The 26783-nt window shown below is 36.8% G+C and overlaps 1 long non-coding RNA gene across 3 annotated transcripts in view; it reads right to left on the reverse strand.

Moving 5' to 3' along the window:
• Positions 1-12285: 12285 nt before the first annotated feature.
• LOC138739107 (uncharacterized) overlaps positions 12286-26783 on the reverse strand; it is a 90298-nt gene continuing 75800 nt past the window's right edge. For all 3 annotated transcript variants that reach the window (XR_011342006.1, XR_011342005.1, XR_011342004.1), the window contains 2 exons: positions 23656-23809; positions 12286-12521 (listed from right to left, as the gene is read on the reverse strand). This is a non-coding gene — a long non-coding RNA (uncharacterized lncRNA). The remainder of the gene's footprint in view (positions 12522-23655; positions 23810-26783) is intronic.

Consider the following 26783-nt stretch of genomic DNA (forward strand, 5'->3'; position numbering starts at 1 on the left):
TATATTATCGAAATGAGAGAAGAAGTGTTCAGTTTGGAGAGAACAGAAGTAAAAATCCTGTCACTCACAGGGGTTGGAACCTTGTGAAAGACAGATTGAATTATAGTAACCAGAATTGGTGCTGTTGTGTGTTACTCCTGAGAAAGGGGGAACACAGAATAAGTGGCTTTTAAAATAAGGAGGACCACTTTGCTGTCTCTTTGGAAAAGAGGACAGATTTCTACTGGGTCTATTTTTGTATGGCCACTTTGTTTAATCCTTGTCTGTGTTTGTGAATTCATTCTGTAAGAAAATAGCCACATTTGCTGTCTCTTTTGAGAAGAGGACAGACTCTTTATGTGGAAAACAGATTCCAAAATCTTCAGTTAAAAAAAAAGGTCTGATACTGGGAAGACAAGAATTGTATTCTCCTTTTCACAGGAGATGCATTGGTGGGTCAAAAGATAGTCACTTCTATTTAATGAATATCTCTTGACATCTCATCAAAAGAATTACGAGTAAAGATGCTTGAAGAAATTATGTTTAAAAGCACTTTTTCATCATTTCTGAACTGAGAAGTTAAGACCTTCAAGCAAAATGAGTGGGATTTTAATTACACACACACACACACACACACACACACACACACACACACACACACACACACACACACACACACACACAGACTCTACATTTGTGCATAGTGGGGTTAAATTTAGAGTTAGGTTTAGAGATAAGTAAGAAAAGCTATGTTATTAGTAGTTTAATTATTTTTTAAATCTATTATTTTGAATTTACCATTGTCTGGTGAATTTTCCACTTCTTTTCCTGTGTTAGTGCTAACAAAATCCCTTTAGACCCAAACAACATTTAAAAGGGTTTTTAGTTCATAACAAAATATATTTTCCAAGTTCCATCTCCAAAGTACACTGAAGCAACTTTCTAAAACCACACAGAAGGCACGATAAAGTTCACAACCTCTATAACATAGGAACAACCTAAAACAGCAAGTTCTCCACCAAGTTGCACAACATCCTGACATGGAAATATAGTGCCCATCTTTTAAATCCTGTCCACATCTAGGTCTAAATCCTGAACTCCCTCCCCAATCACATGGTTATATAAAACCATGAAGGGCATGGCTGAAGAGAATGCTTACTGACTTTCCCCCAGGGTAAATCATTCCAGAGCAAAAAGACATAGTTTTAGGGTGAGAGTTTTAAGAGGGACTTGAGGGGTAACTTTTACACTCAGATGGATTTGGGATGAGCTGCAAGAAAAAGCTATAGGAGCCAGTACAATTATGGCATATGAAAGACATTTAGACAAATATATAGATAGAAAGGGCTTGGAAAGACATGGACCAAATCTGAGCAAATGACCAGCCAAAACTGCCAAATTGTTCAGCAATGACGAGTTGGCTCATGGGGCCTGTTCACTGCTGTGTGTCTCTATCACTCTAGAACCCACACAAGAAGAATGTAATTGTGTTCGAGAAGGTGATTACCACCTCCTTCTCAAATACAATTAGAAATGGGGCATAACCTTTTGACTTTTCCAGTTACATGCCGTGTACCAATAAATCATTAAAACATTTTAAATTCCTCTACTGACAAAGATATGATGAAAGATGGGTCCTCACAGAAGGATGAGATAGATGTGCAGGAAGTTTCTAGAGAGAGGGACATTGAGGATATGATTTATGGGCAGATAGAGTGTGCTGTAAGGGTGTAGGAGATAGAACCAATGTTGGCACATGAAAGCTGATTGAAATCCAGTTGGAGATAAATCTAGACTGAAATTAGAAAAAAAAACAGTAAATTCTTGAAATATTAGGCAAGCAGCATCTGTGGAAAGAGAAAAATGATAGAAGTTCCCAGACCTGAAATCATAATGGCTTCTTTTTCCACAGATGTTTTGGCACTTTTTGATGGAATGGTTGGCGTAGCAATTAGAGCCACATCTTTACTGTGTCAGCCATCAGGACTGGGGTTCAAATCCCATGCTGTTTTAAGGAGTTTTTACATTCTCCCTGTGTCTGCATGGGTTTTCCCTGAGAGCTCTGCTTTCCTCCCACCATTCAAAACATACTGGAGGTGTAAGTTAATTGGGTGTAAATTGGACAGCACCAACTCGTGGGCGGAAATGCCCTGTTACTGTGCTGTATGTTTAAATATAAATGTAAAATTTACATTTCTGCTCTCATTTCAGATTTCCAGCAATTTTCATTGAGAATAACTGATCTCCTTTTCTCACCCATTGAATAGTTAACTTGATATAATTTTCATCACCAGACGTGCAACTACTCAAAGGTCAAAAAATTGGGAGGTGAGATTTAGCTTTTGATGAGCTCACACTTTGAGCATCACGTGTGCATTCATTTTGTGCTGAACCATTGAAATTTCAGTAAGGCACTGAGATAGTATAGATTCTATCACCAATGTGTATATGTACATATGTACAGATGGTGGTGTAGGATGACTGTGGTTGGCTGGGAGTCTGGCCACACCTACTGGCAGGTCTTGGGGGATTGCTCCTGGCCAGACTGGGTCATTCTGGACTGGTCGACCTGCTTGTGATGTGCTCCAGTCTTTTGGTTGATGGGAGCCTTGGTTTAGATCAACAAGTCTTTGGTTCTTTCGACGTGCACTACAGGCACATTTTATGAAATGGAAATTATTTCAGTTGAGTTAAATGATCTGGATTTATAATTAATCACTAAATAGACCATCCTTTTACTATTGTTTCACATAATCCATCCTACTGTTGATCATCTGCTCAGGCCAGAATGGAATGGCAACACAAAAGAACACAGACGCTGGAAGAGGGAGGAAAAAATAACAATCTGCTGCTATGGAGAGAAAGAGATGGTCAATAGTTGAGACTGTGAAACAGGGCCAAGAGTATAATGTGGAACTAGGCAATGTACAGAACTGAGGGGGAGGGGTTCGACAAGAGCTGTAAAATTATAGATGGATCCAGATGAGGTGCAGATGAAGCGAGGTGAGAAAGAGAGAAGGTTGGTGATAGCAACAGAGGATGAAATGTAGTAAGTGGAGACAACAAAGGGCTGCAGATTATGGTGGCTGATAAGAAAGGAAGATGACTAGTGGAACCATGTAAGGGAGGGATAATTAGCAGATGGGAGATGGGGGTAGAGGAACCAGTGGGATGGACTATCTGTCCATCACCAGTCCAATGGGAAGAATGTAGTGATGAACAGATGGACTCAGCATCCAAGAGGAACAAATCTGGGTGACAGTGAGTCAGAGGATGAGTGGTTGGATAGAATTGAATGAGAGGAATTGGGTGCATCAGAGGAAAGGGAGTGGAACTGAAGAGGTACGATTTTCCTTAAACTGGAGAATTCAATGATTTTTTTTTCAACCACACCAATCCACCCCTTTTCTGCAGGAGAATTAAATGGACTATTAATTGTATTCATTAGTCCAAAATAGTGAATGTCATTACCCATTATTGCTCCAATTATGACTTTGCTTGATTTAAAAAAAAACCAATGAGCAATGGTTTTAAAAAAAGAACAATAAGAGGAAGATCATCCAAAATAATGTCATCATGGTGAGTTGGATAGTGTTTTAAACACTTGACATTCATGATGCTCAGTGGAGACCAACTGGCAGGATGAACTTCAAACAGTCAACTTCTTTTGGCAGTCTTGCTTGCTAATCAAATCCCAAAAGAGGAATTGTAAGGATGATTCAAGATACTGATTTATAAATATTAAAAATTATTTTAAGTCTCAGGCTCACATAGGTTTTATTGGATATAACTGATTTTCTTTACTTGGATTAAAACATCACAATTCTATTTATTTATCTGTACAATTATTTTCCCCACAAGAAATGGTAATTAATGGCCTCATAAGCATATCAAATATATATATTCTCTGACATGCTTATAATACACACATATAATCTCTTTGTCAACATGTTATGAACAGAACCTAATCAATGTGAGGTGTTTCTACTACCCAGGTCACTCTTGTGAAATTCAGGGTTGCCTCAATTTAATGTGATTAACCTCCGACAACAGGACCAGAAGGGATCAATTGTGGCAAGACGTTGAATGTGAGCACTGGATTTATATAAGTATAATCTTGTCCAGGGTCAGAACTGAAGTAGCAGAGTGCAATATATATTACCATGTTTCAATTTCTCTGCATATCTTATTCAAAAACTATCACCTTAATTTTAACTAACTTTATTAGTTATTTTTATTCACTAGGCATTAGTTTTAAAACAATAAAATAATTAATTTTGCATCCTTGTGGAATAAGTTAACAACACAACACAAACTACATAGCCTGAAAATAAAAACCGTTGACCCTTTATATTACATTGTTCAAAGTATATCAGAAATATGAGGATTGCTTTGCAAACTACAGTAGGCTGTGCCTTCCACTGCCTACAAAGGCATTTTGTAACAATTATGGTTTTTTTAATTCATATAATTGTATCTTTTGTTTCTTATATACCCTTGTGGCTGCAGTAAGTAAGAATTTCAGTGCATCTGTACACTATACTTGTATATATGTTAGTAATTTCTTATCTCATGGCAATACTGAGCAGTGCACCTTGCAACTTCCCTTTTAAAATTGCCACCATTTCACAACTTTCTTTTTCTTGAAGTCAACTGTTGAAACTTGAGTCTTAACCAAGACTTCAATACCTGTTCTAATATCTCCTCCTTATGCCATTAATAATTCTTTCTGATTGCATTTCTGACAATTGTCTTTGTCAGTCGGCTGTTGCAATATTAAATGTGTGAATGTTGTTGCAATAAAGGAAAAACAAAGAGGATGGCATAGTGGCAAAGCTTATCAAGCTGCGATCAGAGCTCCAGGTATACAGATTCAATCTTCACAGTTTGCCTGGACTCTCTGTGACTATATTGGTTTCCTCTAGGCAAGCTGGTGTTCTCACACATCCAAGGCAGGTTAATTGCCCCTAGTCTGCAGCTGAATGGTAGAATCTGAGTGAATTTGATATAGAATTTGTGCAAAATGGGTGGCTGTTAGTCATTGGGTTGAATCCATGGCTTCCATGGTGCATTGAACTATGATCTGCAAATGATGGGTTTTGTGTTTATGGTATGGCTCTGCAATTTATGGATCGATTTCCCAAAGTTAAACAATAGATTCAGATTTGCTTAAAACCTGCGAAAAATTTTAGAAAATTGCAAGCGCCTTGATATAATGTTACAACATTTGAAAATAAAGGGATATGATTTCTTCCTCCCTATTTTCTTCAGAAAATATCCTAGTCAGTTATGTAGAAGATTAACATATGATTGGAGTTGAGTTTAATGAAGCAAATTCATCAATACATTTTAAAAAGCTTCTGGGTGATAATTTAATCTGTTGCAGTTTCAGCAACAAGGCCTTGAGACTGGAAATGAGATTGGATGGGAAAATTCTTTCTGGGCCAAAATGAATGGGCTAAATTGATTCCCATAGCAAATTTAAACTTTCAAGTTGAAAACTAGCTAAGTATCTCATGCAAATTCACATATTCTTCATTGTACCAATTGTTTGAATTAATATGAAAAAAAAATAGGTCAAGGAGATTGCAATGTAGCCAGCAATGCTGCTGTCTTATGCCCAGTGACCCAAGTACAATCATCATCTCCAGAACTATCTATTTGGGGTTTGCATGTTCTCCTTGTGAATGCATGTGTTCCTCTCGGGACTCCAGTCTTCTCCTATGTCCCAAAGACATGCGGACTGGTAGATTAATTGGCCTCTGTAAATTGGGTGGTATAAAAATTGGGTTGGAGTTCATCATTGTGAAATAGAATAGGTGACATGGAAACAATGGAGGATATGGAATTGTTCTAAGTGGCCCAATGACTATCTTGCATGATGTGCGAATATACACAAAATAATCTTAACAATTGTCCATGACTAAGGATGTTGTGCAGTAGTACTCATGGTCATTGAAAATAATGAAATCAAAAGGAATTCATTGAAATTGTGTGTCAATGGAGATTTAACAGTCAATCTCTAGATGCCCAACTGATTTGAAAAACATTAGGTGATTGGAAATTATTGTCATACTGAAGAAAACAAAAAGCAAGTGTCATCTTGTATGCTTGCGAAGGGTCTGTCCCTGGTTAGCTCCTTAAGTAAAACATACAAATAGCTGAATGAAATTTGGTGACCAGCAGATGGGTACTTGATGGATGTCATAGATTCATTAAGCAGAATGACCTGCTTCTGTTTAGAAAACTTCATGTCACCATGACTAACAATGACAATTAAGGATTTTTAAAAATAAAATTAACAACAGAATGGAAATTTAATGAACAGTCTGCTGGAGGAGCTTGGTGGATAAAGCAGCATCAGTGGAAGAAAAAAAAAATGGTACATATTTTGGATCAGAACTCTTTATTGTGACCTGGAACTTTAACCATGTTTTTTTCTCCCGGTGATGCTGTTTAACCTGCTGAGTTTCTCTAGCAGATTGGTTTTTTTTTTGGTTCCAGATTCTGGCATCTGCAGTATCTCGTGTGTCTCCAGAATAGAATATATTTTTTTTTACTTTGTTGAAAGCTCTAATTGTGTATCTTTTGAATAGTGCTTTTGAAATTTAGTTTAATTCAGATCAATAAAATTGCGTCTCAGAAATAGAGTTGGGAAAACTTGGTGCTCACAATGTCTACAAGAGAAGAAAAGTTATACACAATTGGTTTGGAAAACAATGCACAAAAGGGATTACTCATTCTACTGCCTTCTGCTTTGTTATGCACTCTTGAACAGAAACTTAATAACTAATTGAAGGCCCAAACGTGATTGTGTTGAAAGTCATAAACAGCAATTGGCAAAATTAATCACATTTTTTGCACACATTGAAATGATGGAAGATTAATGTGAAGAGCTGGTCATTAGCAGTTTAAATCAAGGTAATTTTATATTAATCATTCAAAGTGTTTGGGTATTGATAGCAAAGACAATGCTTAACATCCATATTCTATGAACGATTAATAAAAGCTGACCATTGAGTTAAACTGCTAATGAACATTTCTTCAGATAAATTTGCCACAATCTCAGTACATGATAAAAACTGATTAATTACCAATTGCTTTTCTCCCTTTAATCAAGTGGCTTGATGGCCTATTCAATAGGCTCTCAAGTGATCACAACAGCTGCAATGTAATACTGTGACCTCACCTGAGGGGTTCAGGTTTGAACATAAGCTTCCATTAGTGTCTGTAGCGTGTTTTCAGTGACCTGGTGGATTTGCCTGAATACTGTATATATGCCAAAGACCTGTTTGATCAGAGGTTAATTGACCAGGGAAAATTATCCCTCTGTAGGTGGATGCTTTGACAATCAGAATGGAATTAATGGCTATTTGAGAAGAGAGTAGGTTACAGGGAATATAAATGAGAATGGGATTGAAGGGATTGTTCTGAAACTTGCATGGACTTGATGGGTCAAATGCTCACGCTTTTATCATTAAAACAAATGGGAACAGTTCAATCTTATTGCTGTGGGTTTCATGTCATATTACAGTTCAGAGCATTTTTCTGGTCATAACAGGGAAATTTGTGAACCAGCTCGATCATAACATCAACAGCACTTATATGATTGCCTTATTTATTGATTCATGGAATCCTTATACTAATAACAAAGCACAGAAACAAATAAAACATTTGTTATTTTTCTTCGGCAAGTAAGAACCACTGATTAAACTTAGAAGTCACAGACTTCACTGATGTGCTTTGTAACCGAAGAGGAAACTGCAAAGTCAATGCGTTAGCAATTATCTCATTCTTTAAAAGAAAATGAACAATTATACTTGATTTGCATCAGAGATATTTAGTTCTGCATTGATATAGATGGAAAATACAGTGTTTGAATACTTTTTTTAAATCCTTGAGTTAAATTGGTCTGACCTCATTGAAACAATCTTTAAAAGAGAAATATTTAAACTGATGCTGAATAAAATATATTTGATTATTCATCAGGTATAATTCATGCAGAACAGCTCAAAATCTTTTTTGAGGAAACTTTATTCACTCTTGATTATATTTAAATTAAACTGGAGAGAATTAAAATGTTATAAAATAAATCCCAGTGATTCTTTTGAATTAATTCATAGTTTTTAGTTGGGTTTTTGGAGTTTTTTTTTCTTTTGCAATATAAGTTTTGATCTATTAATGTTTTTCACTTTGATCTTGCTTGTTTTTTTCTGGTCCTAATATTCCCAATGGTTGTGTCTATTTTGTAACTTTTTTTTTCTGGGAGTACTGCCAACAATGAGATTTTTAGTGTAATTGTTTATGTGCTTACTGTCAAGGATAGTTTTGGGTTAACTGGGAGGGGGGAGGGAGTAGAAAGGTTAGTCTGGGGTTTGGATTTGAAATTATACTGTCTGTCTATGACTGAAAATGTCACAATACTTAAGAGAGTGTTCATTATTTTATTAATACTTTATTGATCTCAATTCTTTCCATTATATTGATTTTGAATTTATCAGATGGCTAGGGTATTAACATAATTTCTTGGAATATCTTAGGTGTGAACCATCCAATTAAATGTTGTAAAATATTTTGCACAGATTAAAATTTTGGGATAATTACAAAAAAATTCATATCTTGAAGCATTTCAATTTTGATTGACCAAATCATTCCATTTATCAAACATAATGGACACTAATGAATGGATGCTTTTTGATTCTATCTAATAAACTTTGTAATAAACTGTTGTTTGTGTTAATATTTATAGCCTGAATATTGAAGATCAATTTTTTGAACATCTCTCTTTTACTGGATTTATATTTTTATTCTTTGATTGTAGGAGGTGATTTTAAACTGTTGGTTAAACCCCATGCTTGATAGTTCATCTCCCAGAATTGTCACTTTAAATAAGTCTGCTATACTTAGTAACTCATTTATGCTGTAGTCTGGTATTATAAATGTTTGGAGATTTCTCCATCCTAGTGATAAGGAATACATTTTTTCTCTAGTGTACATCATATTTATGGTTTGATTATTTTATCACAAATCAACAATTAATTCCACTTGTTGACTCTGGTAATTTCAGATAATTCTCTGGTGGTTTTATCTATTAATATCCCAGACTTGGCTAGAACCACAATGTAATGGCATTTGAATCTCATTTTATTGTCCGACCCCATTTAAAAAAAAAATATGAAAGATCAAATTACCTTTGTTTAATAAAAATTCCTCCTCTGAGGACTCTTGTTTGGCAATCTGGGATTCATTTTAAGTATACATTAGGGGTTAAATAATCTCTTTTATGCCTAAAGTAAAAAAGAGTCCCAACCAGTTGAAATGTATTGATCAACAATATATCTTAATCACAATAACTGAGTTTTTTTTTTAATGAGGCTTCAATCTCTCTTATTTCTAAAAAAAGAGAGATCCTTCTAACTGTTCTTCCAACAGGCTAGTTTCTCTTTGGAATGCCAATGCTAAGATACTGTCTAAGATTTTGGCCTGTAGGTTAGAAAATATTATGCCCCTTAATATCTCTGAAGATCAAACTGGCTTCATTAAGGGATGTTATTCACAATTTAATATTTGTCATCTGTTGAATGTTTTTTATTCTCCCACTGTTTCACTTTCTGAATTTAATTATTTAATTGGATGCTGAGAAAGCATTTGACAGAGTAGAATGGAATTACTTGTTTAATGTACTAGAGAAATTTAATTTTGGTCCTAAATTTATTAATTGGATTTATCTCCTATTGCTTCAATTTTTACCAATTCAATAAAATCCAAACTATTTAATATTTACCCTGGAACTAGACAATATTGCCCTTTAGGCCCATTATTATCTAATCTGGCATTTGAACCATTAGCAGTGGTCTTTCAGAAATCTGATGATATTTCTGGATTTATAGGAGGTAGGAATGCTCATAAGGCCTCACTTTATGCAGATGACCTTTTATTGTAAACATCTGACCCTGATCAGCTATTTTATCACTCTTTTATCAATTTGATCAATCCTTGGGATATAAATTATACCTCAAAAAATGATATTAGTCTTGAACTCTTCCAGTTTTCTAGATCTTATTGTTCCCTTTAAAATTGCTTTAAAAAATTATTATTTCGGTGTTTCTGTTTGCAAGATCTTCAATAATTTAAGAACTTTTGCACCTCAATGAACCATGTCAAAAAAGTCCTTAGCTCAATGGTCTCCTCTCATAATGTCCTTAATTGCATGCATTAATGTCATTAAGATGAATATCCTACCTATATATTTTTAAGCTGTACCTGTATTTGTTCACAGAACTTTTTATTTGATTCGGTTGATTTAATTATCTCTTGTTTGGAAAAATAAATGGCCCTGTCTGAACAAAACTTTTCTTCAAAACCCTAAAAAATAAAAGAAAGTAGGGGGTGGGTTGGCATTGCCTTATTTAAAATTTTATTATTGAGCAGTTATTTTTAGATATATAACCTTTTGGATTTATCATAAGGAGAGACAAGATGCTGCAAGTTGAATTAATCATGAAATTGAATCTTATTTCGATAGTTGAAATTCCATTACCCTTTCCTGTTTCTAAATGAACTAATAATTTTGTTGTTAAACATACATAGAGAGTTTAGTTACAATTCATAAAACATTTTGGATAACAGATTTCTGCTAGTCAGTCCCCTTTTAGCTAATTCTTTTTTAACCTTCAGTACAACTTTTTTTTTAATGAATGGTTGGAGTTAGGTATCTGGTCTTTTCAAGATCGTTTTATTGTCCAAAATTTAGCTTCTTTTGAACAATTATCTTCTAAGTTTAAACTGTCTAAACTTTTTTTTTAGATATTTAGAGATTAGGAGCTTTTTGAACCCCTTCAAGACCTTGAATTAAATATGATATAGAAAACAAATAATCTTAAACTGAATCATAAAAAGTTGGTATGAGTCCTTTAAGAATCATTGTTGTTGTCTCGTCGTAATTCCTGGACAAGACTAAGAAATTATGGGAGCAAGATTTTCAACAATTGTTTTCTGATGTTTAAATTATTACAATTTAAATTAATAATTCAAGCTTACTTTTCCAAAGTTCAATTGGCTAAATTCTATTCTAATATTTATTCAAAATGTCATAGATGTATTGCTGAAGAAGGTACATGGTTTCATATGTTTTGGCCATGTCCTTCTCTTTCCATTTAAAATGAGCTTGTCCCAACATCAAAAAATATTTTTTTCAAGATCACATTGGCAGTGGCCAGAAAATCTATAGTGGTTACTTGGAAATATGATTCCCATCTAAGAATGTGAAAATGCATAGTTGTGTTCTCCTTGAGAAGATTACCTACCACCTAAGAAAAAAGTATGACATGTTCTTGAAAATATGGTCCAATCTCAACCACAAGACCTATGCTAGTATCCTCTCAAGATCCAAGAAAATCATGAAAATGTGAAACTTGTGAGGTGACCGATAGCTCTGCATCAATCTTTTTTTTCTTTCTTTCTTTTTTTCTTCTTTTTATTGCATTTCTTTGAGATTTTCTTTCTTTATCAACTTTCATAGTTAGAGTGGGGGATTATAGTCATCTTGTTTCATAGATTATTATTTTTACTCTGCATTCAATTCTTTATTTGTATTTGTTGATTGCATGTTTGGCTTTAAAAACATAAATGAAATATTCAAAAAAGAAAGATGCTGTCCCTCCTACTGCATTCAATGGCTATCAGATGTGATGGTGCTTCCTGATTTGAAATGTATGATGTTTGTAAGTTTATAGGGACCTTTTTTAGTTATTTTCATAATTTACAAAATTATTTAGATCCATTTTGTTGTTTGGTTTCCTCTTTTTACAGTAGTGGAAAACATGTTCAACTAATAACTTCACAAGATGAAAGTTAGATTATTCACATAATACTTTTTACATGTTGTGTCTTTTTTTGGACTTTTTGAATGTTTTTGTAGCCATATGTAATAGTATATCTAATTTGTTGGATACATTATTATTATCTATGTAGGATTTATAAAACTCAAAATATTGATAAAGGAACGTGATTTTTATAATCTCGTCCTTTTCACAAAAGGAACAAAATATATGTTTTGCATCCTAAAAAAGGTCATGGAAATTATTTCTAAATCTAACTACAGGGTAATAATTTTCTGGAATATTATAGAGTAAGATAGGCTTGCTACACGGATCATCTGAAGAGTCAGAACACAATGATGATGGGAAGTGGTTTATATGTTAGACTGACTGAAGAGCTGAAAACATTATTAGCACACCCACTACAAATAATAAACCTTCCAGTGTTTCCATCTTTTGTATTTGATTAATGCGCACGATCACAGGTGTTGGTGGTTTATTAATCATGACAGGCATTGGGAACCAGAAACCAAAGAGGGCAACTTGCCTGCCTTGAGCTTGGGTATGTCACTGGACAGGACAGAAAGCCATGCAGCTGCAGAGGTTATGGGAGCGCAAGAGGTGGTCAGATCAATGAAACCTCAATGTCCATGAAGGAAGTCGTCTTTGCTTCTCTATCTCATTTTGATAGTGGCACTGAGCTAACAGAAACTCTTTGTGCGCCTTTAAAGAGAAAGTAAGGGAAAACTTTTTTTGTACACGACCATAAATGAATCATGAATAATACACTTTTATGCTCGGTATTTCATGCCAAATACTGTCATATGAGAAATTACAATAGATCATCCTTCCCAAATAATATATTTTGTTTATTTTTCATAGAATATCCCATAGTTTAATGAAGATCTATTCCACTAGATTCCGCCCTCCTCTTATTTAAACTTGCTTTATTTTGAAAAATACCGACATCCTTAACATTTTCCTGACTAAGCCTATGGAAGTTTTTAAGATTAACCTTTCATTTGTCAACAGCATTTGTCAACATTTAGATACCCTGCGGTACTGAAGATTTTTCAGGATGGATATCAACCAAAGTTCTTTGATAATCCTAAAGAAGCTATGGATTTTGCTCAGTCTATACCAATTACGCAATTCCAGGAACGACGTAGTCCTCCACGGTCTCCAAAGAGGGCAGAGCTGCAAGAAGGGAATTTGATTTCTGGAAGAAATGGAAGAAACGGTGGTCGCAATGGTCAAAGTTGATTAAAAAATATATATTTTTTTATTATTATTTTTGTTGAGAAGATTTTAAATAGTGATGGGAGTTGGGAGAGGGAACTGGGTGGGCACCAATTTCCAGAAGTCATCAGCTGCGTGTGAGTGATCTCACACCCAATATTTTGGGGGAGTTACCGCATTAGGCGGTTTAAACAGGAGGAGGTCATTGTGACCTCCGACCTGTTTTTTTTTCTTTTTAATTTTTGGGTTAGGGAGTGAAGCTCTTTTTTAATCTTTTTAAAATAATTGTTTTTTTTTATATATAACTTTTTTTAATTTTTTTTAGTTTTTAGTTGTAATTTCAAAGGGGAATTAAGGGTTTTTTTTTTTTCTTTTTTGGGGGGGGTTCTTTGTTTCTTCTTTTTTTGTTTGTTTCTTGTTGTGTTTTATTGAGTGTAAGAAATGTCTAAATTGAAGTTTGCTTCTCTTAATGTTCAGGGTTTAAATAATTCTATTAAGTATAAAAAAGTACTTTCGTATTTAAAAAAATTAAAAGTTGATGTTGCTTTTTTACAGAAAACTCATTTAACAGATAAGGAACATTTGAAACTCAAACGTGAATGGGTTGGGCAAGTTTTTATTCTTCGTTTAATTCTAAGGCAAAAGCTGTGGCAATTTTGGTACATAAGAATCTACCATTTCAGTTACAGAATGAAGAGAAAAATGGTGGAAGATTATTAAAATTAAATTGTACAATCTTTAATGCGGCATGGACTTTGCTTGATGTTTATGCTCCTAATGTTGAGGATACATCTTTTGTTGTGGATATGTCTTTATTACTTGGACAAGCAAATTCTAATGTGATGTTGGGGGAGATTTGAATGTGGTGTTGGAGCCTTTATTGGATAAGTACCCAAGAGTAATTAAGAAGTCTAAGATGGCAATCCAAGTGATTAATATGATGGCAGATTTGAATTTAATTGATATTTGGTGAAGAGTTAATCCTACAGAGAAAGATTTTTCTTTTTATTTCTCGTGACATAATTCTTTTTTCTAGAATTTATTATTTTTTAATATCAGCACATTTGCAGGATAGGGTTACACCTGTGGAGTAAAAGGCTAGATTGGTTTCGGATCATTCATTATTATTATTAGAATATTTGAGTCCACAAGATGTTCAGAAAGCTTCAAGATGGAGATTTAATACTATGCTATTGCAAAAACCAGAATTTATTAGTTTTTTAAAACAGCAAATTGAAATTTTATTGGTATTAACTGTAATTCTGTTTCTCATCATTTTGTTTTATGGGATGCAATGAAAGCTTTTTTGCGAGGCCAAATTATCAGTTATGCCTCTAAAGTAAAGAAGGAGAGAATTGAAGAGATTGAAGACTTAGAGGAAAAGATAACTGCTACTGAAAAAGAATTTCAAAAACATGCTACCGAAACGCAAAAGAATCAGTTAACTAATCATGGCAATTAAAAAAGGAACAATTATCTAGGATTATACCAGCGATTAGAAAGAAATCAGGTATTACTTTTAATCAAAAGGAGATTAATGAGGAATTTTGTAATTTCTATAAACAATTGTATACTTCGGAATGTAAAGATGTAACTGGAGACGCAATAGATTCTTTATTGGAAAATATTAACTTGCCACAATTGAATCAAGAAGATAGACAAAAGTTAGATAAACCTTTTACAGAAGATGAAATAGAAAGGGCAATAAGAGACATGCCGAATGGAAAGGCACCTGGTGAAGATGGGTTTTCTATAGAGTTTTATAAAGTTTTTTATGCTGATGTATCTTCTATTTCTAAGGATGTATTACAACAAACTTACAATACTTTTTAATTACCTAAGTCTTGTTCTAATGCAATAATTACAGTTATACCAAAAAAAAAAGATAAAGACCCTTTACAGGTTTCTTCTTATAGACCAATTTCATTGTTAAATGTAGATTATAAAATTGTAGCTAAAATTATGGCTAATAGATTAGCTCAATATCTGCCTAAAATTATTCATGGTGATCAAACGGGATTTATAAAAAACAGGTATGCATCAGATAATATTTTACGGTTAATAACCTTGATAAATAAATCTAAATTTCAGTTGAATTATCCAATAGTGGTTTCATTGGATGCAGAAAAGGCTTTTGATAGAGTGAAATGGAAGTTTCTATTCAAAGTACTTGAGAAATTTTGTTTTGGTTCTTCATTTATTGGGTTGATAAAGGCTTTATATAATAGCCCGAAGGCTAGAATTGCTGTTAATGGCCAAATTTCAGAATTTTTTAGTTTGACAAGATCTACTAGACAAGGATGTCCGTTGTCACCTGCTTTATTTGCTATAGTTATTGAACCTTTAGCACAATTAATACATCAAAATGAAAATGTTAAAGGTATGAGAGTTCTGAATGAGGAATATAAGATTAATTTATTTGCTGATGATGTTTTATTATATTTGGTGGATCCGGATATTTCTTTACCTGCAATTCAAGAATGTTTAGAAATTTATGGCCAATTATCTGGTTACAAAGTAAATTGGGCTAAAAGTGAAATGTTACCAATTTGTAAAGGTGATTATTCAGTATATAAAAATATTACAAATTAGAAGTGGACTACACCAATTAACTTCGACGTTAAGTAACGTCGACATAACGTCGAAGTACTCGAGATGGCAGAGGTCGACAGCATCAAGTCCACGCTGCTGAAGATCCAGCTGCGCTGGATGGGTCACGTCTCCAGAATGGAGGACCATCGCCTTCCCAAGATCGTGTTATATGGCGAGCTCTCCACTGGCCACCGTGACAGAGGTGCACCAAAGAAAAGGTACAAGGACTGCCTAAAGAAATCTCTTGGTGCCTGCCACATTGACCACCGCCAGTGGGCTGATAACGCCTCAAACCGTGCATCTTGGCGCCTCACAGTTTGGCGGGCAGCAACCTCCTTTGAAGAAGACCGCAGAGCCCACCTCACTGACAAAAGGCAAAGGAGGAAAAACCCAACACCCAACCCCAACCAACCAATTTTCCCCTGCAACCACTGCAATCGTGTCTGCCTGTCCCGCATCGGACTTGTCAAACACAAACGAGCCTGCAGCTGACGTGGACTTTTTACCCCCTCCATAAATCTTCGTCTGCGAAGCCAAGCCAAAGAGAAAGAAGACACCAATTAAATATTTAGGAATTAATGTTAATACGGAATTTCAAGAATTATATTCAATTAATTATTTTCCTTTTATAAAAAGGATTAAATTAGATTTGATTAGGTGGAGGGATCTACCTTCCTTTGGGTTTACTAGGGAGGATTAATACCATAAAAATGAATATTTTTCCTAGAATACAATATTTGTTTCAATCAATTCCTTATTTTTTTTTTAAAGTTTTTTTAAGGATTTATATAAAGCGATTAGAGAATTCTTATGGAAGGGAAAATTTCCGAGAGTAGCAATGAGAAAATTGATGTGGGATTTTCAATTTGGAGGTTTAAGATTACCGAATTTTCAGCATTATTGTGAAGCAGCTCAATTCAATTTCTTAGTGCATTAATGAATATGGACGACCCACCTAGTTGGGTAAAGATAAAAATGGCGGTTATTTTAGAAAAATTTCCTCATGAGTTTTTGTTTCGATGGAATAAAAATTTATTACGAACTTATGATGTGCCAATATTGAAACATTTATTGAATTTATGGACAAGTAAACTTAAAAAATTGGGACTTAAAAGTATATATTCTGGAAGATTGCCATTATATAATAATCAACTTGTTCCTTTTACAGTCTCCAATGCCACTTTGAAACAATGGGAAAAGAAGGGAATAAAAAAATTATCTGATTGTTTTTCTGAGGGTTGTTTTTGTTCCTTTGACGAATTACAAAGGAAATATGGTATTAGTGCAAATTCTATATTTGTATATTATCAATTAAGATCTTTTGTAAAACAGTTATGTGGTCGACATATGATTTTATTGCCTGAATCTAGTTTTGAAGAATATGTACTTTCAATACCAAAAAAGGGATATATATCTGATTTGTATTGTATTTTACAAGAAATTGATAGTAAAAAAGACTGGGATAAAGATAAGTTGAAATGGGAAAGATATTTAGGACATAAAATAGCTGAAGAAGCTTGAATGGAAATTTGTCAGAATAGTATTCGGAAATTAATTAATGCTAGACTAGCGATGATTAATTATAATTTTATTCATCAGCTATATTTAATGCCGGAGAAATTAAAAAAAATTGATTTTAGTAAGTTGGATTCTTGTTTTCGATGTGATCAGACGGCCAATACTTTTTTGCATACTGTTTGGCTTTGTGATCGATTGGAACAGTTTTGGAAAGGTATTCAATCTGTTTTTAACAGTTTATATAATATCCATCTTAGATCCTGATATATTTTTATTAGGGAACATGCAATCATTAATTGATTTAGGTTTAGAGGATTATCAGATTTCATTTATTTATTTAGTTTTAGTTGTGGCTAAGAAATGTATAGCATTTACTTGGAAAGATAGAAATATACTAACTTTAGATAAGTGGTATTTGGAAATGAAATTTTGTTTGACTATGGAAAGGATATCTTTTTCAATTCAGGATAAGATGTCTTTTTATGTTAAAATGGACTCCGTTTGCTAATTATATGCATTTAAGTTTGATTTAAATATATGTTTAAGTGTGATATTTTAGTATAGACAATTTTGTTGTTGTTGTTGTTAGAATTTTTTTAGGTTAAGTTTTATCTCTTTTTTTGTAAGTGGGTATTTTTTTTCATATATAATATTGTCAATTTTATTAAGTCTTCACTCTTTATTTTGGGGGGAGGGTTGGACTAATTTTAAGTTAGACTATTAATATTGTGTTACAATTAACAGGGGGGGTTATTTTGTGTAGTTTTCTGATGTAATATTGTAATCATACATTTTGGCAGTTTCCACAAAGCAGGACATCAAGCGCTGAAGAACTGGCTCTGAATGGGCAACTAAAGCGGCATCATCTGCAAAGAGTAGTTCACGGACAAGTTTCTCTTGTGTCTTGGTGTGAGCTTGCAGGCGCCTCAGATTGAAGAGACTGCCATCCGTGCGGTACCGGATGTAAACAGCATCTTCATTGTTGGGGTCTTTCATGGCTTAGTTCAGCATCATGCTGAAGAAGATTGAAAAGAGGGTTGGTGCGAGAACACAGCCTTGCTTCACGCCATTGTTAATGGAGAAGGGTTCAGAGAGCTCATTGCTGTATCTGACCCGACCTTGTTGGTTTTCGTGCAGTTGGATAATCATGTTGAGGAATTTTGGGGGACATCCGATGCGCTCTAGTATTTGCCAAAGCCCTTTCCTGCTCACGGTGTCGAAGGCTTTGGTGAGGTCAACAAAGGTGATGTAGAGTCCTTTGTTTTGTTTTCTGCACTTTTGTTTGGCCTGGAAGTCAGCCTGAAGAAAACTGAGGTCCTCCATCAGCCAGCTCCCCACCATGACTACCAGCCCCCCCACATCTCCATCGGGCACACAAAACTCAAAACGGTCAACCAGTTTACCTATCTCGGCTGCACCATTTCATCAGATGCAAGGATCGACAATGAGATAGACAACAGACTCGCCAAGGCAAATAGCGCCTTTGGAAGACTACACAAAAGAGTCTGGAAAAACAACCAACTGAAAAACCTCACAAAGATAAGCGTATACAGAGCCGTTGTCATACCCACACTCCTGTTCGGCTCCGAATCATGGGTCCTCTACCGGCACCACCTACGGCTCCTAGAACGCTTCCACCAGCGTTGTCTCCGCTCCATCCTCAACATCCATTGGAGCGCTTACACCCCTAACGTCGAAGTACTCGAGATGGCAGAGGTCGACAGCATCGAGTCCACGCTGCTGAAGATCCAGCTGCGCTGGATGGGTCACGTCTCCAGAATGGAGGACCATCGCCTTCCCAAGATCGTGTTATATGGCGAGCTCTCCACTGGCCACCATGACAGAGGTGCACCAAAGAAAAGGTACAAGGACTGCCTAAAGAAATCTCTTGGTGCCTGCCACATTGACCACCGCCAGTGGGCTTATAACGCCTCAAACCGTGCATCTTGGCGCCTCACAGTTTGGCGGGCAGCAACCTCCTTTGAAGAAGACCGCAGAGCCCACCTCACTGACAAAAGGCAAAGGAGGAAAAACCCAACACCCAACCCCAACCAACCAATTTTCCCTTGCAACCGCTGCAATCGTGTCTGCCTGTCCCGCATCGGACTTGTCAGCCACAAACGAGCCTGCAGCTGACGTGGACTTTTTACCCCCTCCATAAATCTTCGTCCGCGAAGCCAAGCCAATGAAAGATTGTAATCATACCTTTTTAAAATTTTTTAAATATTTTTCTTTAAATGTAATTCTTTATTGTATTCATGTTATAAAAATTTTAAATAAAGTCTTTAAAAAAAAACAGCATTTGTCCAGGAAGGTGATGGTCAAGTCAGAATCGCCACATCAAGATCAGGTTCTGAGCAGCGAGGAAGATTGTTGCAGACTTAGGCCAGAATCTCTGCTTCCCAAATGAAATTGCGGAAACCACTCTCAGTCCAGTCCTTGTGCTGTGGTCGGCCTCACTCCATCTCATTTATATAATCAAGCTTACAGTGCCCTGGGAGGATGCAGTGAAGGAGGCCTATGAGCGCAAGAAACTGAGATACGCTGAGCTTGCAGCTGATATACGGCAACATGCCTGAAAGGCAACGGTCCAAGTGGTTGAAGTAGGCTGATGAAGATTTGTAGCCACATCGACATCAGGGCTATTCCGGGAGTTGGGTGTGCAAGGAAATATGCAGTTAAAGATTTAACTGTATAAGCAGTTAAATATTTCTCCTTGCTGAAAAGGGTAGTCAGTGGCTCTAGTTGAGGAGAGAGAATTCCATCTGGACCCACAAGTGAGTGAATGGAATCAAGGGGGTGAGCCCAGGATGCCGGGATTCACTGCTGAACCCAACGGAGGTGTTGTGGGTTTATCAGTGAAACACTGAGGAAGGAGGGTGCCCATTTGCTAACCCAGAAGATGCCACCACTCATTTGACTACCTCGCAGAATCTAGGAAGTAAATCTCAGGAGTGCAATAAAGAATATTATCTAGTCCTACATAACATACCTAGTAAAAATAATTCTGTGTTTTGTGGAAAATGAATTTGTGTAATCTCGTCTAAAAAATGTCATAAATCTACCCAAAAACGTTTTGCTTTAGAACATGACCAAGTTGAATGTAGAAAGGTCCCTACCTCCTCGTCACATCTAAAACATCAGTCTGATAGGTCTTATTTTAATTTATTAACTTTCTGTGGAATGAGATATAATTGATGCAAAAAAAATTATACTAATCTATATTTTACATTTATTTTATTAGTCATACTATTGTGACATAATTCAGACAGGTTTGCTTGCCAATCCTTACATTTAAGTCTGATTCTCATCTCTGTCTGGGCTTGTGAACCCCCTGTTTGGGGGGGGGGAGGGGAGTTCCCACTTGAAGTAAGAGATACATTGCTGAAGTAAATTTCTTTGTATTTTCCATTGAATCAGAGTCTCTACATCACTACAGCTTAGTAAAAACATTGTTGAGTTCAGTTAGACCCTTAGATACAGTCTTATTTGAAAATAGCAAAAGATTGTATTATTAAGAATTGCATACTTTTTAAAAATTGTTCAAATAAGATCAATTGCCCCTGCTCATAACAATCTTCAATGTATCCGATCCCTTTATGAGACCAAATTTCAAAAATTTGGATACTCTTGGTACTGGGTATAAGCCTGTTATGAGTCAAAAGGGTTTGGGGAGATAAGCCCCTCCCCACCCTATTTCATTATCACTATTTATTTTATACCAAGTATAGATTAAATGTTTTAGCAAAGGGGTTTCTTTCTCACCAGTTACTAATTTCACATTCCATTTATATACAAAACCCTCTGCTATTCTCTCTCCTATTTGTTTAACATTTATATTAATGATTTAGAGGAGGGTGTGGTTAACTGGGTAAGCAAATATGCAGATGATATGAAAACAGGAGGAGTGGTGGATAGTGAGGTAGATTTTCTTGGTTTACAGAAGGATTTGGTTTGTTTGGAAGAGTGGGCTGAAAGATGGCAGATGGAATTCAATGTAGACAAGTGTGAGGTGTTGCATTTTGGTAAAAATAACCAGAATAAGACATATAGAGTCAAGGGAAGGGCACTGATGCATGCAGATGAGCAGAGGGATCTGGGGGTTATGGTACAGAATTCAATGAAGATGAATTCCCATGTAGACAGGGTGGTTAAGAAGGCATATGGTATTCTGGCCTTCATAAATCATAGAGTATAGGAGCTGGAAGGTGATGCTGCAGCTATTTAAGGCATTGGTGAAGCCAGGTTTGGAGTACTGTGCTCAGTTCTGGTCTCCAAATTATAGAAAGGATATAGATAAGGTGGAGAGGGTGCAGAGAAGGTTTACAATGATGTCACCTGGCTTACAGCATTTAGATTACAGGGAGAGATTAAGGAGACTGGAACTTTATTCATTGATACGTCGACGACTAAGAGGGGACTTGATAGAGGTATTTAAAATTATGAAAGGAATAGATAGAGTAGACCTAAACAGACTCTTTCCCCTGAGGGCAGGGAAGGTTAGAACAAGAGGCCATGAGGTAAGTGTAAGGGGGGAAAACTTTAGGAGAAATATTACAGGTGGCTTTTTCACTCAGCGAGTGGTGGCAGAATGGAATAATCTTCCAAATGAGATAGTTACAGCAGGATCCCTTTCGTCATTTAAAAGAAGGTTGGATGTGTACATAGAGCTGAGGGGGTTGGAGGGTCATTGGCAGAGAGCTGGAGGTTTGAGCTAGTGGAGTTGTTCTAGTGAACCGGTGTGGACTCGAAAGGCTGACTGGCCTGTTTCAGCTCCGTAAATGGTTATATGGTTATTTTATCCAATTCTATTTTCACCCATCCTGGTTTATCTTCTTCCTCAAAAAACAACGTAAGAAATCTCATCTGAGCTGCTTGATAGTAATTGTTAAAATTAGGAAGCTGTAAACCTCCCAGTTAATATTTCCATGTTAATTTTTCTATGGAGACCCTCAACATCTGACCCTTCCAAAGAAATTTTCTGACAACTATTTAACTCCTGAAAGAACCTCTGAGATAATGGTATGGAAGCATTTGAAAGAGATATTGTACTCTTGGAAATGTATTCATTGTAATACAATTGACAGTTTCCACTGATGTTATAAGTAGGGCCATCAATCTGTTCAGATCTTCTTCAACCTTTTAAAGTAAAGGTAAATAATTCAATTTGTATAAATGTTTAAAGTTATTATTTGTACATATATTTTCATCACTATTATTATCTTGTGTGATCTGTTATGTCTTCCTCCTCTTCCTCCGCATCCTGTTGTAACAGCTGGAATCTCCCAGCACTAGCTAACTGACATTTAGGGCTCTTCTATTTCACGCATGTGCTTCTTTCTGCACATGTCCAAACAGTTGTCTTCTTCTTCAATGCCACCTCCCTGTCCCAGAGTTGAAGAGAGGCCTCCAGCTGGATTGGTGGGTGGACTTCTCATACAGGGGGGTGGATCAAACTACAGCCCCAGGCTTCTGTTGTGCAAGGGGCCTCTTTTGCTGATGTTCTTCTTATGCTTGCTGGACTCTGGAGGATCCTGCATTAGTTTTGTTTTTTTTTTCCTTTAGTTACATTCTTCGAGTGTTTAAATGTAGCTCTTCTTCCCAATTGACTTTTACACCTTTGCTTAAATAACAATTTCCCGGGAGGGTTGGGTTCCTACTTCCTGACTCTACGGCATCACGTGATACCCCCAAATGCTCTTATTCTTGATTTAAAATGCAAATTTGATTTGTCAATTTTTGCTAAAGTTGAATACCGTTGTTATCATTTTCTGCAAACTTTATTCCTTGTAGATCCAAAATGGTGGTGGAGCATGGGGTCCTTCTACAGTCTGCCTGTATTACACACAAAGTGAAGCTTTTCACTGTATCTTGGTACACATGACAAGAAACAATTCAATTCATTTCAATTCAACTATTCCTGTTTGTGATAAAACTGTCAATTTCTAATGTAACAACTGAGAAAGCTGTGAGACTTGGCAATTCAAGACAGTCCTACAGGGTTACCAACCTGAGACATTAGATCTGCTTCTCTTCCCATAGTTGCTGTATGGACTGCTGCATCCATCTAAAATGTACTGATTTTGTATCAGGTTTCCAGCATCTCTTTTTGCTTTTCAATTCCTAGCCATTTTTGATAAAACTCAGTTAATCTCTCTCCATGGATGCCTATCTATTGGGGTTTCCTTCCATTCTCCTTTATTAATCATTCACATGACTTTTTAAATTCTTAATAATTATATAAAGCATTTTAAATTACACTGCTATTAATAAGTTCTCTATTTGCTTACATCTAATTTCTTGCTAATATTTATTGCTCAATCAATCTCATTTTAAAAAAATAGTGTACATAGTCTTTAGCATGACTGCTGGATGGATTCTTACTGTGGACAAATCAGTTATACAGGTAACATCAATAGCTATATTTCACAAGTTAGTTGAAGGTACCTCAAATATTTGATGCCATTCAGAGAAATATGATGAAATCCTGGGAGAAATTTATACTCACGTTAAAAGTACAAGGAACTTAGGTGGCTTGGTTAGAGCAACACTGTTATAATGCCAGTGACCTGGGTTTGAATCTGGCACTGTCTGTCAAGGAGTTTTCACATTCTTCGTGTGTATGTGTGGGTTCCCTCTGGATGATCCAGCTTCCTTGCACCCTTCAAAACATACGGTGAATATAGGTTATTTGGGATGTTTTGGCAGCATGGGATCATGGCCATGTTAATGTGATGTATGTTTATTTTTTTTAAAATCTTGATAAAGTAGATGCTAATTTACTTGTTACTCACACAAAGAAAGATCTGTTTGTCCTATTGACCAGCAGATCAATCAATCAGTCCCTTTCCTTTTCCCATACTTCCATGTATCCCAAGGCAGCATGCCATGTATTTTCTGCCTGTAACTGCCCAATAAGTGAGGGAGTGGAATAAATCAATAATCTTGGTTGCTCTGGAATCACATAAAGGTGCTCCCCTACTTACAATGGTCCGACTTATGATTTTGTTTCAAGTTACAATGGTTCAAATCCATACTTTCAATTTTGAATTCCGATCTGTTCCTGTACTTGCGATGTGTGGTACGCTACTCTCTCGCTACTCTGCCGGGCAATGGCAGCATTGCATGAGCGTATTGTACAGCATACTTTCTTGTGATGCCGACTCAACCACACTCCGAGACTCCGTAGTGATCACGAGAATGAGTGCACTGTAAACAGCCCATCATGTCTCCTCACCATCCACTAATTAATTTTAGTTCAATGCTTCAAACATTCTTCATGCCCAGTGTGCTTTCAGCGGTGTAGGTTAATTTTTTTTTTTCAGTGTGGAATAAAGGTATACAAAATGTAATTATAAAAAATGGTAGGTGTGGTATTCTTTTTCAACTTACAGTTTTTGACACAATGCGTTGCCAGAACACAATCCCATCGTAAGTTGAGCAGCATCTGCATAGGCCAGACTGGTAAAGATGGCAGATTTCTTTCCATCATTTACTAAAATGGTTATTTGCAAGTGGAGGAGGGAGGAATTTCAACTAAATGTATTTACCATTCCTGATTAACTTTTCAATCCAAGTTATTCACATTTAAATACACCATGGAATTCAAGCTCATTTTTCTGAATTAATTGTGCAGCACATTGGACATCAATTACAAAACCTTCATGCTACTGCACCAGAATGATCTTAAAAGGCACATTTCTACATTTCCTAAATATAGAACCTTCTTTCAGGTCTGGCTGAATGCCTTTAATCTGCTCCAGAACTCCCAGATTCAAAGAGCAAAATCTTCCTTCTGATGATCAATACCTCACAAAGTATTTTCTCTGGAGTAAACTGTAGTCTTTGGCTTTATCTCATTGTCAGCACCATTTGCATTTGTTTTCAATGTAGTGTATATATGTTTGTTGACATAAGTTTCCTGACTTGCACAGAACACCAGCAAGGCAACATTATGCAAACCCAAAGGGAATTTTGCAATTTTGCATCACAGCAGAAAGTTGGCAGCGACAGGAAGAAACTGTGCCATGGACCACTGATACCACATAAATGGGAATCAGGTTTAATGTTCAGCAAGTCTTTTTTTTAAATCATGCTAATTTTTTTTTAATGCATCATTTTTCTATGCTAATCCTTCTGAACCGAGTGATTCCAGATGCATAAAAGAAATCTACCTACTTGATCAATCCTTTGATAATTGTAGAGTGCAAAAATGTTTCCTTAAATGTTCTTTATGATGAAGGAAATGCTCAATAATCCCATCAATAATTGTGATAGTACAGGTCTATCACCAATGTACATAGTGTATATAGTTACTGTACCTAGACTGTGCTTACAGCGATTGGCTGAGAGCTAAGCCACTCCTATTGTCTGGGCCTTAAAGGGTTGTGTCCCTAGCCAGGTCGGATCATTCCGGACTGGTCGGCCACCTGTGAAGAGCTCCGGTCTTTTGCTAATAAAAGCCTTGGTTTGGATCAACAAGTCTTTGGTTCTTTCGACGAGCTCTACAATTTTATTAGCAAAAAGAATTTTTTTGAAAGGGATGGAGCGTTTAACTCGGCCAGAAAAACTTGATATCGACCCACAGTCAGCTACAGCCTTCAAAGCCTTTAACTTCTGGCTGCTGAACTTTGAAAACTTCCTGAGACTCATTGAGGTGGAGGAAGATAACCAGCGTCTAACAGCATTGCTGTCTATGGTGTCCTTGAGAGTCTACGAGAACATCCAGGATGAGACCACTTACACCGCAGCCATAAAGGTACTGAAAGGACTGTATGATCAACCGGTGAACAGAGTTCATGCCCGGCTCGTGCTTGCGTCGAGGAAGCAACAGCCCGGTGAGTCCAGCAGGGCATATTTACAAGTATTAAAGGCATTGGGCAAGGACGGTAACTGTGTGGACAAAACTGCTGCCGAGATCACAAACGATCTCGTCCGGGATGCCTATGTGGCCGGGCTCCGATCGAATGAAGTGAGGCTGCGCTTGCTCGAACAAGGGGTAGAAAAACTAGAGGACGTGGCCCGGATTGCAATCACAATGGAGGATGCAGCCTTAAAGTCCACCGAGCTCTCTAGGGACTGGACCCCTCGTTCTGATGCGAGTAGAGTGCCCTTCTACCCTACCCCTGACGGCCTGTCGGCTGCTGCTACACTGCCCCGTGCGAACCCGAAATGTTATTTCTGCGGGAGGGACAAGCACAGCAGATCCCAGTGCCCAGCAAGAAAAGCCAGGTGCCAGAAGTGCCTTAAAAATGGCGACTTTGCTGCAGTCTGTAGGTCTAAAATGGCTGCCAGCAAACACAGTGCCTCGTGTGAAGCCCAATCGCCGCTTTCCCATTCAAACTCTTCTTCCCCAGAGCTCTCGTCCAATGAGAGCGAGGGCTCCCCTGCACGGCAACGCCTGACGTCACGGAGACGCCGAACCCGGATGGGGCAACCCACCGTCGCAACCATGGTGATGGCCCGCCTCTCGCCCCCGTGCGGAACACTTGACACTGCCGCCGCCACAGCCACCCCCGGGGCCGACGCTACCGCCGCTGCTGCCGCCGCCACAGCCACGCCCGGGGCCGACGCTACCGCCGCTGCTGCCGCCGCCACAGCCACCCCCGGGGCCGACGCTACCGCCGCTGCTGCCGC

This window comes from Narcine bancroftii, chromosome 7 (assembly GCF_036971445.1).
Source record: "Narcine bancroftii isolate sNarBan1 chromosome 7, sNarBan1.hap1, whole genome shotgun sequence".
Classification (NCBI taxonomy): Eukaryota; Metazoa; Chordata; class Chondrichthyes; order Torpediniformes; family Narcinidae; genus Narcine; species Narcine bancroftii.